The 13,711-nt window shown below is 43.7% G+C and overlaps 1 protein-coding gene across 1 annotated transcript in view; it reads right to left on the bottom strand.

Moving 5' to 3' along the window:
- Window positions 1-13,711, bottom strand: part of SDC3 (syndecan 3) — a 480,876-nt gene that overhangs the window by 42,819 nt on the left and 424,346 nt on the right. The window lies entirely within an intron of this gene.

Here is a 13,711-nt window from a genome sequence, read left to right as displayed (position 1 = left end):
GCCATTTACTAACCACAGTTTTCTCCCTGTACCTAGGGTGACTGATAGGAAAGGAAAGCCAGTCTAGTTTACCTCCAGTAAGTGACTGATGACGTCTAGATTGCAGGAGCTGATGATTTTTTCCTTTTTCCTCTGTTTTCAATTGAAGAAGTCCAATGATAAATTAGGTCCTGAAGAAGCGTCAGGGGATCCTGTTGGACCATAAGAGACGCGAAACATGTCGACCATATGACCATATATTGAGGGATTGCGGATAAGCACCGTCTCCCTCTGCCCTCAAATTTTTTTGTACGAGTGTTTGAGCATTATCTCTTGTTTCACTCCCTTGTTTATTTTTTTAATCTTGACCAATTCCCAACAGCAAGCAATAAATGATTTAGTGAGGGTTTTGAGCCAATTTTACCTTTTTTCTTGTTCTGTCCTCCCTCTTTTTGGGACCCACACTTGGCCCCACGGCTTCATCATTAACAAAAAGATCTCCGGCAAAGAGCCCCCCTTCGGGGGGTGCCCGTCAGGCATTGCAGTGCCGGCCTGACGAGGAGCTGTCCGATGATGAAGCATGACACCAAATATGGTGTGTGAGGACTTGTGCTCCTGATTATCAGGACTCTTTCCCCTCTTCCTTTCGCTCATTTTGGAACAGTGTATTATATTATATTATCAGGTTAACTGGAGGGTGTACACTGGACCATAAAATCCTCCGATCCCTTCTCTTTATTTGACATAACCATAGAGTGTACACTTGACTGCAAGCAGCCCTCTTTTCTTGCTGCTCGCAGTCAAGATAAGTACACTCTTTTGGTCTTCCGTCTATTTATTTGTCTATTTTTATTATTCCAGTAAGAATATCGTTTTATATATAGGATAGTTTTCCGTGTAGGCATAGCGTCGCCTTCTCGGCGGCTTCGTAACACTTAAATCCCTTTCCCCGACCCCCCCACAACCCCCCCCCTCGCTCCTTCGTGTTACCGTTGTTTCTCTGTGGCGCGCGCGCTAACCGTCGCGCGTTCTTCTAGACTGTTCGCCTCGTTCTGTCAGCGCATTCCGCTACGCGCGTCTGACAGACGAGGCATTCCGGTTTCCTGTGCGCTCGTAGGCTGCCGAAGCAGCCCTAGCTGAACGCCGGCTCCGTGCCAATTCCCGGGCAGTCCGGTCTCCTTTCTCCCGACGCGTCGACTGAATTCTCTGGCCCTCCCTCTCGGTCCCGCCCCAAGGGAGGAGCTTTGCAAATTCCAGAGAGCGTGTTGCTCTTTTATTAACCCCTTGTTTCCCTCGTTTTTCTCGAGGCATTTTCTCAGCTATTTCCAACTAATTTTGCTCAGTCATTGTCACTTTTGGCAGATAACTATGAACCCTGATGTTTCATCCCTCAGCTCTGATTCTGAGGAAAATGAGGAATCCTTTAAACAGGATTTAAACAAATTTATTCAATCCTCAGTGAAAAATGCCCTAAAGGCATCTATGGTTACAATGTCTAAGAACATTGAGAGTTCAGTAATGTCCATGATGTCCAAACCTATGGCCCATTCTGCGGGGGAAGGCAGAAAACGCAAAATAAGCTCTTCTTTTAAAACAACAAAAGGCGCACATACAGAGAGTGAGCTTGCCTCACACCAGACTGAGGACTTGGTTCCTCCCATGCCTCCTTCTAAGGAGGGGAACTCTTCCAAAAAGCCGACCTCACATGCAAAATGTAAATCAAAATCGAAACATATTCCAGCGCCAAAAAAGATTGTTATTGCAAAGGTTTTGGACACGGATGAAGAGGGCATGGACGAATTATCTTTGTCAGATAATCCTGATGATACGTTTTCCCCTTCTTCTCCTCCCACCAAACGTATCAAATTTACCTTTTAGTGACCCCTCTACCAGTGTCGTTGACGCGGAGGGTGTTCCCATGTTCATTCATCACCCCAATTCCACGGAGTGGTTTCCTTTGGATCACGTAGCTGAATATATTTCTTCCCGTCTGCGCCTTCCTTTAGACAAACAGACACGCTCCAAACTCAAATCTGAATGCCCTAGACCGTCTTTGGACTCTAACATTACTGTAACCCCAGCCATTGATGAGTCCCTCATCACATTCTTTACAAAATATGGGAAAGATCCCCGTAAAGGGGTAGACAAAGCTTGGACCACGTGCCAAGACAAACTCCTCGACATGGTCGGCCCTCTAGCAAGAATACTTGACTTAGCCGAGTCGGCTAGATTGGAGGATTCTCCTATCGACCCTTTGGACCTTTCTCTTTGGACCCAAAGAGCTTTTTGTCTTTTGGGCAATGCTAATTCTGCCATCATCCACGAGAGACGTAAGGGTCTCCTTCTCCGAATGGACCCTAAGCTGGCTAATCTGGCTACCAGAGATCCCGGCATGCAGGCCGATGGTAAACTCTTCGGAGACTCGTTCATCAAGGATCTTAGTCGTTTCGTCTCCACGTTTTCGTCCATTGACAAGGCCCAACAATCTCTAAAGAAGGTTTTCAACCAGCGTGTTTTTTCCCGGGCCGGTAGAGGTAGGAGTCGCTTTACCGGCCGCCAATATAGAAACCAAGGCTCCAGAGGATATTCCAACCCCTCCTATTACTACAACCAAGAGTTTAAACCCCACTTCTACCCTCAAAGATCAAGGGGTTTCCGCAATCGCGGCCAGCGCATCTCCAGACCGGCCAATACCTCAGGTAAGCCAACGTTCTGGCCCTCCCGTGGGAGGTCGCCTTCGATTCTTCCTTCAAAAGTGGAAGTCAATTTCTTCAGACCCATGGGTGCTTTCCACTGTCCAGGGTTATCGCATCGAACTTCTCTCTCCTCCTTACCAATCAGGTCCCCCTCTTCTTCCAAGGTTCTCTCTCGAAATGTCATCTCTAATTTCTTCGGAAATCCAATCCTTGCTAGAAAAAGATGCCATCCAAAGTTGCATCCCGGACTCTTCCGGTTTCATCAGCTCTATTTTTCTCGTCCACAAAAAGAACAAAAAACTAAGACCAGTAATCAATCAAAAATCCTTCAACCAGTTCGTCGTCTATCGACACTTCAAGATGGAGACTATTATCCATCTCAGGGATATTTTACTCCAAGGCGATTGGCTGGTCAGACTAGACCTTCAAGATGCATACCTGACCATCCCGATCCATCCTTCTCACAAAAAATATTTGCAATTTCTTTGGAATTCAAAAACGTATCACTTTTCCTCCCTTCCTTTCGGCCTTTCGTCGGCTCCGTGGTGTTTCACGAAGCTCTTAAAACCGGTTGTATCCTACCTTCGATCTCTGGGCTTCAGACACATTATCTATCTCGACGATATTCTAATTATGCATCAAAGCAAATCCTCTCTTCTGTCTCAGCTACAGATAAGATCTACTCTCCTTGCAGAGCTCGGCTTCCTCATAAATCACGAAAAATCTGTGGTGGTTCCTTCACAACAAATAGAGTTTCTAGGCTTCCAAATAGATTCGGTTTCGGCATCTCTGTTTCTTCCCCGGGCCAAAGTTTCCGCAATCAAAAGAGAGTTGGTTTTAACTCTCCAAAAAGACTCTATTTCCCTCAGAACTCTAGCAAGAGTCGTCGGCCTTCTTTCTTCTTCCATCCAGGCCATCTTCCCAGGACCACTCCATTACCGTGCCCTTCAGCGCCTCAAGATTCTATATCTTCGTCGAGGCTTGGCTTTCTCCGACCTCGTGTCTCTAGACCAAGAATCTCAACTCGAAATCCAATGGTGGATATCCCATTTAGAGGCTTGGAACGGCAGATCCATCTTCCCCTCTGTGCCCGATCTTGTGTTAGAATCAGATGCAAGTCTCACGGGTTGGGGCGCCCGTTGTGGTTCGATATCGACTGGCGGTATATGGTCCGCAGAGGAGTCCAGATTGCACATAAATTGTTTAGAGCTTCTTGCAGGCTCCTTTGCGATCTGAAGTTTTACGAAAAACAGAGCAAATTGCTCAATTCTGCTCCGCATGGACAACATATCCGCAGTTCGTTACATAAACCATCTGGGAGGCACCAGGTCCAGACCCCTTGCTCTTCTGGCCAAGAGCCTCTGGGAGTTTTGTCTGTCCCACAAATTTTCTCTTCTTGCCGAGTATCTCCCAGGCTCTCTGAACTCCAATGCAGACTGGCATTCACGACATATCTCAGATTCCAGCGATTGGAAATTACACCATTCTGTCTTTCGCCAAATAGAAAGGAAATGGGGCCCCTTTCAGGTGGATCTCTTTGCATCCAGACTCAACTCTCAACTTCCTCGTTTCTTCAGTTGGCGTCCGGATCCGTTGGCCTTAGCTACAGACGCCTTTCTACAGGATTGGTCCAACACCCTCAATTATGCTTTCCCTCCTTTTATTCTAATCAACAGAGTATTAAATCAAGTCAGGCGTCAAATGACGTACCTTGTCCTGATAGTCCCCTTTTGGCAATCTCAAGTTTGGTTTCCACCCCTCCTCGAACTCACTGCAGATTTTCCAATCTTACTCCCCTCATTTCCGTCTCTCCTCCTAGACCCTCTCGGACGGCCACACAATCTGATTCTCAACAAATCGTTAGTCCTATCAGCCTGGCACATTTCCGGCCTACCCAGCGGTCCTTCCCTATTTCGTCAGAAGCTTCAGAGCTCATCAACAATGCATGGGCGCCTGGCACAAGGCGAGCTTACAGATCAGCTTGGTCTCTTTGGTCAAGCTGGTGTGTGGGAAAATGTGCCGATCCCTTTTCAGCAGATTTAAACCTAATTATTAATTTCTTAGCGGCCCAGGCGGGTCTGGGTAAATCATATTGTACAATCAATCTTTACAGATCCGCTATTTCTATGAACCATTCTAATATCGATGGCAAACCTATCGGGATCCATCCCTTAATTTGTCGCCTTTTAAAAGGAGTCAAACTCTCTAAACCTCCTACTGCCAAATATTCCCATGTTTGGGATGTTTCAGTGGTTCTGAATCTTCTACTTTCTTGGCCAGACAATCCGAGTCTTTCCTTAAAAATGCTGTCTGCCAAACACACTATGCTCCTATGCCTAATTTCTATCAAAAGAGTTTCCGATGTTAGGTCCCTAGATGTCTCTGCCCGCCAGTTTCTACCATCAGGTGTTTTATTTCACATTGCCAAACGCACCAAAACTAATTTACATTCGGTGTTCTATCCCTTTTTCCCCGATAAACCAAAATTATGTGTGGGTCTTTGTTTAAAAGAATACGAAAAAAAGAACTGTTAACCTGAGAACGTCCTCCTCTAACCAACTATTGATTTCCTTTCGCAAACCTCACAGTCCGGTGACTTCCGCAACCCTGGCTCGTTGGGTCAAATTGATTATGTCCCTAGCGGGAATTGACACTTCTGTTTTTGGTGCCCATTCCTCCAGGGGAGCCATGGCCTCTAAAGCGTTCGCTTTGGGATCTAGTTTGGAGGACATTCTCAGGTCGGCAGATTGGTCTAATGATAATGTTTTCAAAACTTTCTATTGTAAACCTGTTAGAACTGCTTCTTCAGTAGTTATTGATATGCTTTAAACTCGCATAATAGAGCCTCCGGTCTTGTCATAAAATGTAGATTTTCCTAGTAATTTATGACGGAAAGTCTTAATTTTATTAAAGACACGGAGGCGAATATTATCCCACCACTGTACTTTTTAATATGTACTTTCTCTTTCCCTCCCAGCGACTCCTGCATTACCTCCAGCTTCCGGATAACGCTGCTGGCGCCATCATCGCACCTTTCGAGAAGAATCCACGAGACGTGTCATCACAACCCTCTCAAGATCATCTTCCTGTACCATTATACTCCTGGTTTATTGCTGTGGTTCAAGAAGTTTGTTCCGTTTCCTTGGCTTTCGCGATTGTGGGACTCATTTACCCTTTGTTTTATGATTCTCTTTGACTTGCTCGTTCAAGAAAAGAGGGCTGCTTGCAGTCAAGTGTACACTCTATGGTTATGGCCTCAGCTGATTGGTCCATCATTAGTTCTTGTTTTACTCCCATTGGTTAGTCTGTTACTAACCCTCTTGGGAGTTGTAGTTTCTTGACTGCTGCTATTTGAAATAAAGTAAGAAAAGAACGCATAATATTCGCCTCCGTGTCTTTAATAAAATTAAGACTTTCCGTCATAAATTACTAGGAAAATCTACATTATTACCCACACCATAAAAACACACTTGACAGCATAGTTAAAATCCATAACACACAGATAGCATAGACTGTGTCCAATAGGGTTAACTCACCCTACTTGGGTATCTGTAGTTATCCTAGAGTGAAGGCAGAGTCAACGCTAATTAATTAGCGTTCTATGAAAAGTAAATAAAAAAATGTTTAACAACAAAGGAAACCAGGATCTCCTCAGTCGGAGTGCCCAGGTAGGCTCATACGAGTCCTGTAAAGAAAATAAAACAGAGCGATACTCACAGGAATGTGATATGGCGTCCAGTGGTCAAGCCTACCCACCTCTGCTTCCTCAGAAGTGGAAGAACAGGTGGCCAGCCTGCCTTTTAAGTATCGGTCTTACAAAGCCGATTTCCTGAACATGCGGCGGCCGCGAATAATCAAAGCGGAGACTAGGGCGCATCCCAATTTGAAGGCTGTGAATTTTGTAAGCACCATATTGGGGGAATACAGTAAAATGCCTGCACATGCGGCGGATGTGGATATTAAAAGCGGAGACTAGGGAGGGTCACAATTTAAGGGCTGGGAATATTGTGAGCATCATATTGGAGGAACGTAGCGAATTACTCTGTTTTTTTCATGCCCAAAAACAACCATAGTGGCCACTTAATAATCATACTAGGCACCAGCCTTAATCATGGTAAGGGACTGTGTATAGTTGCACCTAATATATTAGCAGAGAACGGATTACCCAGTGAAAATGGAAAAGGTAGAGCAAAAAATGAATAAAACAAGGGTAGCCATCTTGGAATGGCCCTCCTAACACAGGCAAAATTACGAAAGGGAAACGAATACGAGTATATCCGGTTGCCAAACCGGGATATAGTCTAACATTTCACTCAAAAAGTACTATGCTATAACGGGAACCTAAGAACCAGGGCATAATCATTTTTAATGCAGATGTCAGATTACGTTTCTTATATGTTTGTTTTACAGCACCTCACAGAGGAGGGTTTTAAATTGCCCCTTTTTGAAATCCTCGTACCATAGATTTCAGGATATTGGGATTGCAGTTTTCCCACAACAATATGCACAATTTTCAGAGCCTTGGTGATTGGGGTTCATATCTTGGTACAGACAAAAATATTACATTTACACACTTTATAAAGCAGAACGCATCACAGAGAGGAACTTATTTAACTCAATATTTCAAATAAATAGGAACAACAGTTCCGTGACCGGACTTGGCTGTTTCCTTGAGGCTGTGTAATTAATAACGAAGACTCAGAAGGCCAACCAGGCCAGGTGACACTGAGAAGTCAGGCATTCCCTTCCAACGCCCAACCTCATGTGAAAAGTCTCTTTTATACATGCTAGTCAACAACAACTAATCATCAATGGCTGCCACATTTGTTAGAATTGTATGTGCAAGATATAAAAACCCTCATTTAACGATCTTTTACTGTAGACTTAGGCATAAGAGGCAATGGCAGTAACAAGTGAAACCAGGGAATAAAAGAGGTGCAAGTTTGGGTGGTTTTAAGTTCAAGATTTTAAAGCCTAGTGGGCTTAGCAACAGTCTGCAACATGCTATACTCACCTTTAATTCTGTTACCTGTCAAGCATAGAAGTAAAGTAAGGATGTTTGGGGGTGTAACCAATCACATGCCAGTTCCTTTCTAACAGCCATGTATGGATAAGCCAGAGCCAGTCCTGTGCCTGGTTTCTCCAGAAAGCTGTTCACTCTGGGCAGAACTGATTAAATTGCAATTTGATGTTTCTGAGAGACAACTGCACAACCGTCTGGTCACTCAGGTGTTATGCCAACACTCCTCAAATGTTACAGGTCGTTACAGGTGACCTTGGGACGGTTAAAGCAAACTGAGGCAACATGGTTTAATGTAGCATATGTGGTACTTTAGAATCATGTGGCTAGTGAGGGTATGGTCCAATATGTACCAGTGCTTCATGAAGGAACATGGTGGCGGTCACTTGCCTGGCTATACTTGTGGGTGCTGACGAGTGGTGAACCAGCAATCACATTGTATGTTGGTACCTTAAGAAAAGCTAGGTCTGTCAAAAGCAAGCCAGTGTCTACGCAAGGCTGGTAAGCTGCATCAGAGCCAGTAACAGCCCATGTTGATGAACATGGGTGACCCACAGCCACCCGTCAAGTCAAGAAAGGTTACAGGCGGCCCAGGAACACAAGAAGAGCAAAGACTTGTCCAGGGCGACACCACCACTTCCTGATCCGTGCTCAGAGCTGGAGGTGTTACTATTTCTCTGAACAGATGTCTGCTCTTCTGCTGGCCTTGCCAAAATCTTCTAACAATCTGGCATAAAGCAGGTAGAGTCAGAAAATGCTGATTTTCCGAGAGAGCCAATACGAAGTCAGAAGGACGGATCTGGGCCCGGAGAGGAGATCCGGATGAGTAACCAGCCAAAGGAGAAACTGGCCTGATAGTACATCATACATTCAACCAACATTTGATGTCAACTTTAACAACTGGTTTGATTTAAATGTTACATTGTTTTTGAGTTATGATCCAAGGAAAAGAAGCAGGACGGAGCAAAGTAAAATAGGAACCCTAGGTAGGAATTACCTGTTCATCAATTCCCCATTTCACATCTTACACCATAACATATACCCCCCTGCCCCACCATAGAGACAAGCACCCTGCAGAATACCAACGGAAGGGGAAAAAATGTTCACATTTCTTCTCCTGCAGAAGTGGTTATAGAAAACACCTCATAAAACGGCTGTTTATTTGTGCCCTTTAGGATGCAGTCACCCTCTGGTTCCTGTCTCTGGATAAGAGTTTGTACTTAATTTCTAAGCCTCGTGTGGTGATTAAGAATCAATATCCACACGGGTGAGTTCTGATGAAAAAGGTTTAATCCAGCAACACGACCTAGCGCCCAGCTATTCATGAGAAAGGCCAGTAACTGCTGCCTCTAGAATGTCAGGACGCGCACATTCCAACCGCACATTACATGTGAGATAAACATAACACATCCTCTTTCCTTCACATTATTAAGATGAATGAGAAAAAAGACATGAAATATAAAATAATTGTGAACCTGAGACGGAGAAGGTAAAATAAACAAAATGAACATCACACTCTAACATAATTATCCAAGTAAGCTGGAGGCTTATGTGTTCTCACAGGATGTTGCTGTGTGTCCACTTCTATCTCCGGTGCATCCTGAAGATCGTCCTCTCTTGGCAACTCTAGAGTACTCCCACTCGTACCAGCGTTGGCATTCACTTTGTCCCTCTCATTACACATGAAAAGAGCACCAGAGCATCCTTCCTCTGACCTCCTAGTACACGACTCACCCCTCTGGTACAGTGCCACATTACTAATATTCCACTTCTCTCCACCTTCTACCTCAATCTGGAACTTTCCAACCCTCACCACACAAAGAGGCCCCGTGAATTTTGAGATGCCACTCTTGATTCTGCCAGACTTTATCTTGACCCAATCTCCTACATCCAGTCTAATCACACCTGGTGAGCTCACACTCTTCTCACCACCAGAGGCAACCCATTCCTGAAGCCACAAGGGAACCAACTTTGAACCCACTGAACGCCCCATCATCAACTGAAAAGGACACCTTTTGGCAACACTGTGAATTGTGGACCAATATGCCCACACCATATCAGAAATCATTTTCCTCACACAGCAATGATTCGTAAGAGTTAACTGTACAGTGCCCTTAACCAACCTATTTATTGATCCTTTCCACAATACCATTGCCCTGATGATAATACAAAGAAGTTAAAAATGAACACATCTCATTAGAAGTTAACTGGGTATCGTTGTTGGTAATTAGAACCAAAGGGAAACCTTCCTCCAGGAAAATCTCATCCAAAACCTTTATCACAGTGTTTGTGGTGATATCCCATATGAATTTCACAACCAGCCACCTTGAATGTACATCCATCACAACAACTGCAAATCTAAGCTGATGCAGAAGTTCTGAAATGGGACCAATGAAGTCCAAACAGATGGTATGCCAAGGCATACCAGGATCCTCAATGGATGTGTCAGCACCTAGCATTCTATTGGATGTTTCAAGTATTTCTAGCAACAGCTTGGACCCCTCTACTGAAGGGACCTCTCGCAATCCACCCACTCCCAACGTTACACACACATCTTCTTTTTTAGAGGAACTAGGACGTTACAGAAGGGGTGTACAACAGAACTACAACAGATCAAGTCTAAGCATAAACCCACCCGTGGGGTGGGGAAGAAACACAACATTAGACAAAAGGGAGGGCGTAACAACTCGCTCAATTGCAAGAATTCAGAGAATATAAACCTCTGCAGTACTTTACATCAAATTGCTTTGAATGAAGATTCAGTTCAGGTGATCAATCTGTCTACTCTCACACTATCGAATGATGAAATAAATGTGTTGAAAAAAGGCTTGGGCTTCTGTCCTGTTTCTAAACCTGACTTTACTGACATACACATTGACCTCTTTAAGTTCATACGCCACCTTAAACTTAAAAAGTTTTTCTTGAACAAACCAGCGCGTAGTACGATTCCCAACTTACCTTCTCGCTCTTGCAACAAACAATAAAGGACATACAGGTCATTCACACTGTCCTGTCCCTAGATCCTACTACTCACCCAACTCTTAGTTTTGAGGAACTACTATTTCACCTTGATATTCAACCCAATTTGGATCTTGACAGTGGTCTGATACCCAAATCCACCTTTACACCTACTTTACCACCTGACATTAGCATAGATGTCTTTAACAAGGCAGTTAGTGCTGATCTCTTTTTACTTGAGGATAAACGTATGACTCAAGCTCCCAGACAGAAAAACAATCTCAACCATATGGAGTTTCTGGCCCTTAAAAAACTCTCTTCCTGCACTGACATTGTCATTAGAGAGGCGGACAAAGGAGGTAATGTGGTTATTATGAACAGATCAGGCTACATGTCCGAAATTAATAGACAACTTAGCGACACCCTAGCCTATATACATCTATCTGACAATCCTATGCAAAGGATTATTGGTACTATTGGTAACAGACTGGCCTATTGGAAAAACCTGTGCCTTCTCTCCGACCATGAATATAGATACATGTACAACAACACACCACGAGCACCCTGTATATATATTTTACCCAAGGTTCACAAACTTGGGACCTTCCCCCCTGGTAGACCGATCATCTCAGGCATCGGTTCACCTACAGAAGAAATATCTGAATACATTGATTCATTTCTCCAACTTACCCTCCTTCATACAAGACACAAGGGACCTACTGTATCAACTGGAAGATGTTGACTGGACTGATGACGGTAGCTTCGTTAGCCTTGACGTCAATTCACTTTACACATCCATCCCCTTGGAACGGGGTTTGGACATGCTCTCTCTAACACTTGCTGATAGAGACGCCACTCTCTACGAACACACTCAAATGCTACTTGACCTTACGCGATTAGTTCTTGAGAATAATGTCTTCCTACATGATGGGCAGAGGTCCCAACAATGTCAAGGGGTTGACATGGGAGCAAAATTCTCTCCTCCTTACGCAAATCTATACATGGGACAGTTTGAAAAACAACATCTTTGGGCAAATTTTCCTTCTTACATTACCCAACATATTCTCTTTTGGGGGAGGTATATCGATGACATACTCACCATCTGGACGGGTAACAGACAGGACCTTAACACACTCATAGACCACCTCAACTGTAATGAGTTTAACTTGGTTTTTACACATAAAGTTGACTGTGCCCAAATTGAGTTTCTTGATCTCTTACTTTACATTACTAACAGTAAAATCTCTTCTAGACTCTTTGGAAAACCGACTGCCTGTAACTCTATCCTTCATCCCCATATTGCACATCCTATTGCCCAAATCAAAGCAATTCCGTATGGCGAAATGGTGAGAACCCGTCGAAACTGTAGTGATGATGTGACATTTACACAGGAGTTGGAACACCTAGCTCAACGTTTCCGAAACAGAGGTTACTCGGAAGACGTAATCTCTTCGGCTAGCAAACGTATATCTTCCAAACAATGTCATTCCTTACTTATCAAAGGGTACAAGAAAACTAGTACCAATAGAAGTAGAGTTATCCCTTTTATTACCAGATTCAGTCCCGCAAGCAAATCAGTGTTGTGAATACTTAAAAATCACTGGCACTTACTACTTCTAGATCCTGGACTAGGTTCTGTTATTGATAAAACACCTTCTATCACACATAGTAGGGGTCGGACTTAAAGGAACACCCTTTGTCCTAGCTTTCTCTCACCTCTGAGTCGGACACATCCGCCAACTTGGCTTTCCAACAAACCTGTGGGTTTCTACAAATGTGGTTGCTGTGTCTCATGCCAATTGGCTCTCACTAAAACTTTGACATTTACGTATAACACAAAGGTTATCTACCACGTTAGACAGTTCATCAACTGCAATACTAGATACACAGTCTATTGTATTATCTGTGTGTGTGGTCTCATCTACGTGGGCAGTACTATTCGCCCTCTCAAAGAACGCATACAAGAACATATCAGAGCGATTAGACACCACATTGCCACATATCCCCTTGCAATACATTTCAACTCACAACATGAAGAGAATTACATTCTTAATATCAGATTTCATGGTATTTCCCATATATCCACATCACCCAGATTGTGGGATAGAACTAAGGATTTACGTAAGTGTGAGGCGAAATGGATACTGAAATTACAGGCCGTAGAAAAGGGTCTTAACATTGACAGGAAACTACATGTATTCTTAACGTAAGTTAGTTTTTACTACAAATGGATTTGTGACCACTACTCTCAATGGTATCCCCCTTATGTCTATACTACTGTTATTGTATCTTGTGTAGCGACCCGATCGGTGGTTTACTGATCCCTGGTACTTTTTGTTCCTTTTGACATTACGTTTCTGACACAGTATATCCATACCAGCGCTCCGATGCAAGTGTTTTATTGACGGACCTTGCAACCCTTTTTTCCTTACTATTCGTATATATTTTTTCCAGGACTACGTAAGGACTTACCAAGGTCCTTCTTCCTTATACTCAGTATTTGATCTACACTTCCTACCTGGGCGTGCTGATCCACTTGTTTTTGAACAGGTAATATATCAAAGTAATTTATCTTTACTTACCCCTCTCCCGCCCTCCCGTTGTGCTAGCCCCCTTTTTTTTACCACTCTACTGACGACCTGATAGTAAATGGTCCACAAGGTTAAAATGATTGGCTACATGCTGGTCAAGTTTCTTGTTAATTATTGCTGATTTGTGGTTCCTGAATCGTGCAAATCATTTACTGTTAGATTTGAAGATTTTCCCTGTGGAACATGTTTTAAAGAAAGAACTATTGGACATCAGAGAACATTTCTGGATGTACAGTTTAAAATCACTGCATCCAGATGGACTGAACATCACTGACAATACCACTTGATTTCTGCATATCTGAAGAGTTCTCAGGACTGCACTGATTCCACATTCCAATTGGATCCTTCACTCGTGATGCTTTTTGAAAATCCAGCAGTGTCAGCTGTGCAGCCACTGAGCAAACCATCTTGTACTACCTGAGGAAGGCGGAAGCTGAAACGTTGCAGTAGAAATATATTTTTGTTCT

Source organism: Pleurodeles waltl, chromosome 3_1 (assembly GCF_031143425.1).
Source record: "Pleurodeles waltl isolate 20211129_DDA chromosome 3_1, aPleWal1.hap1.20221129, whole genome shotgun sequence".
NCBI classification, from domain to species: Eukaryota; Metazoa; Chordata; class Amphibia; order Caudata; family Salamandridae; genus Pleurodeles; species Pleurodeles waltl.
Note: the sequence above shows the minus strand (reverse complement) of the source record. Positions and strands in the feature narration are given on the sequence as shown.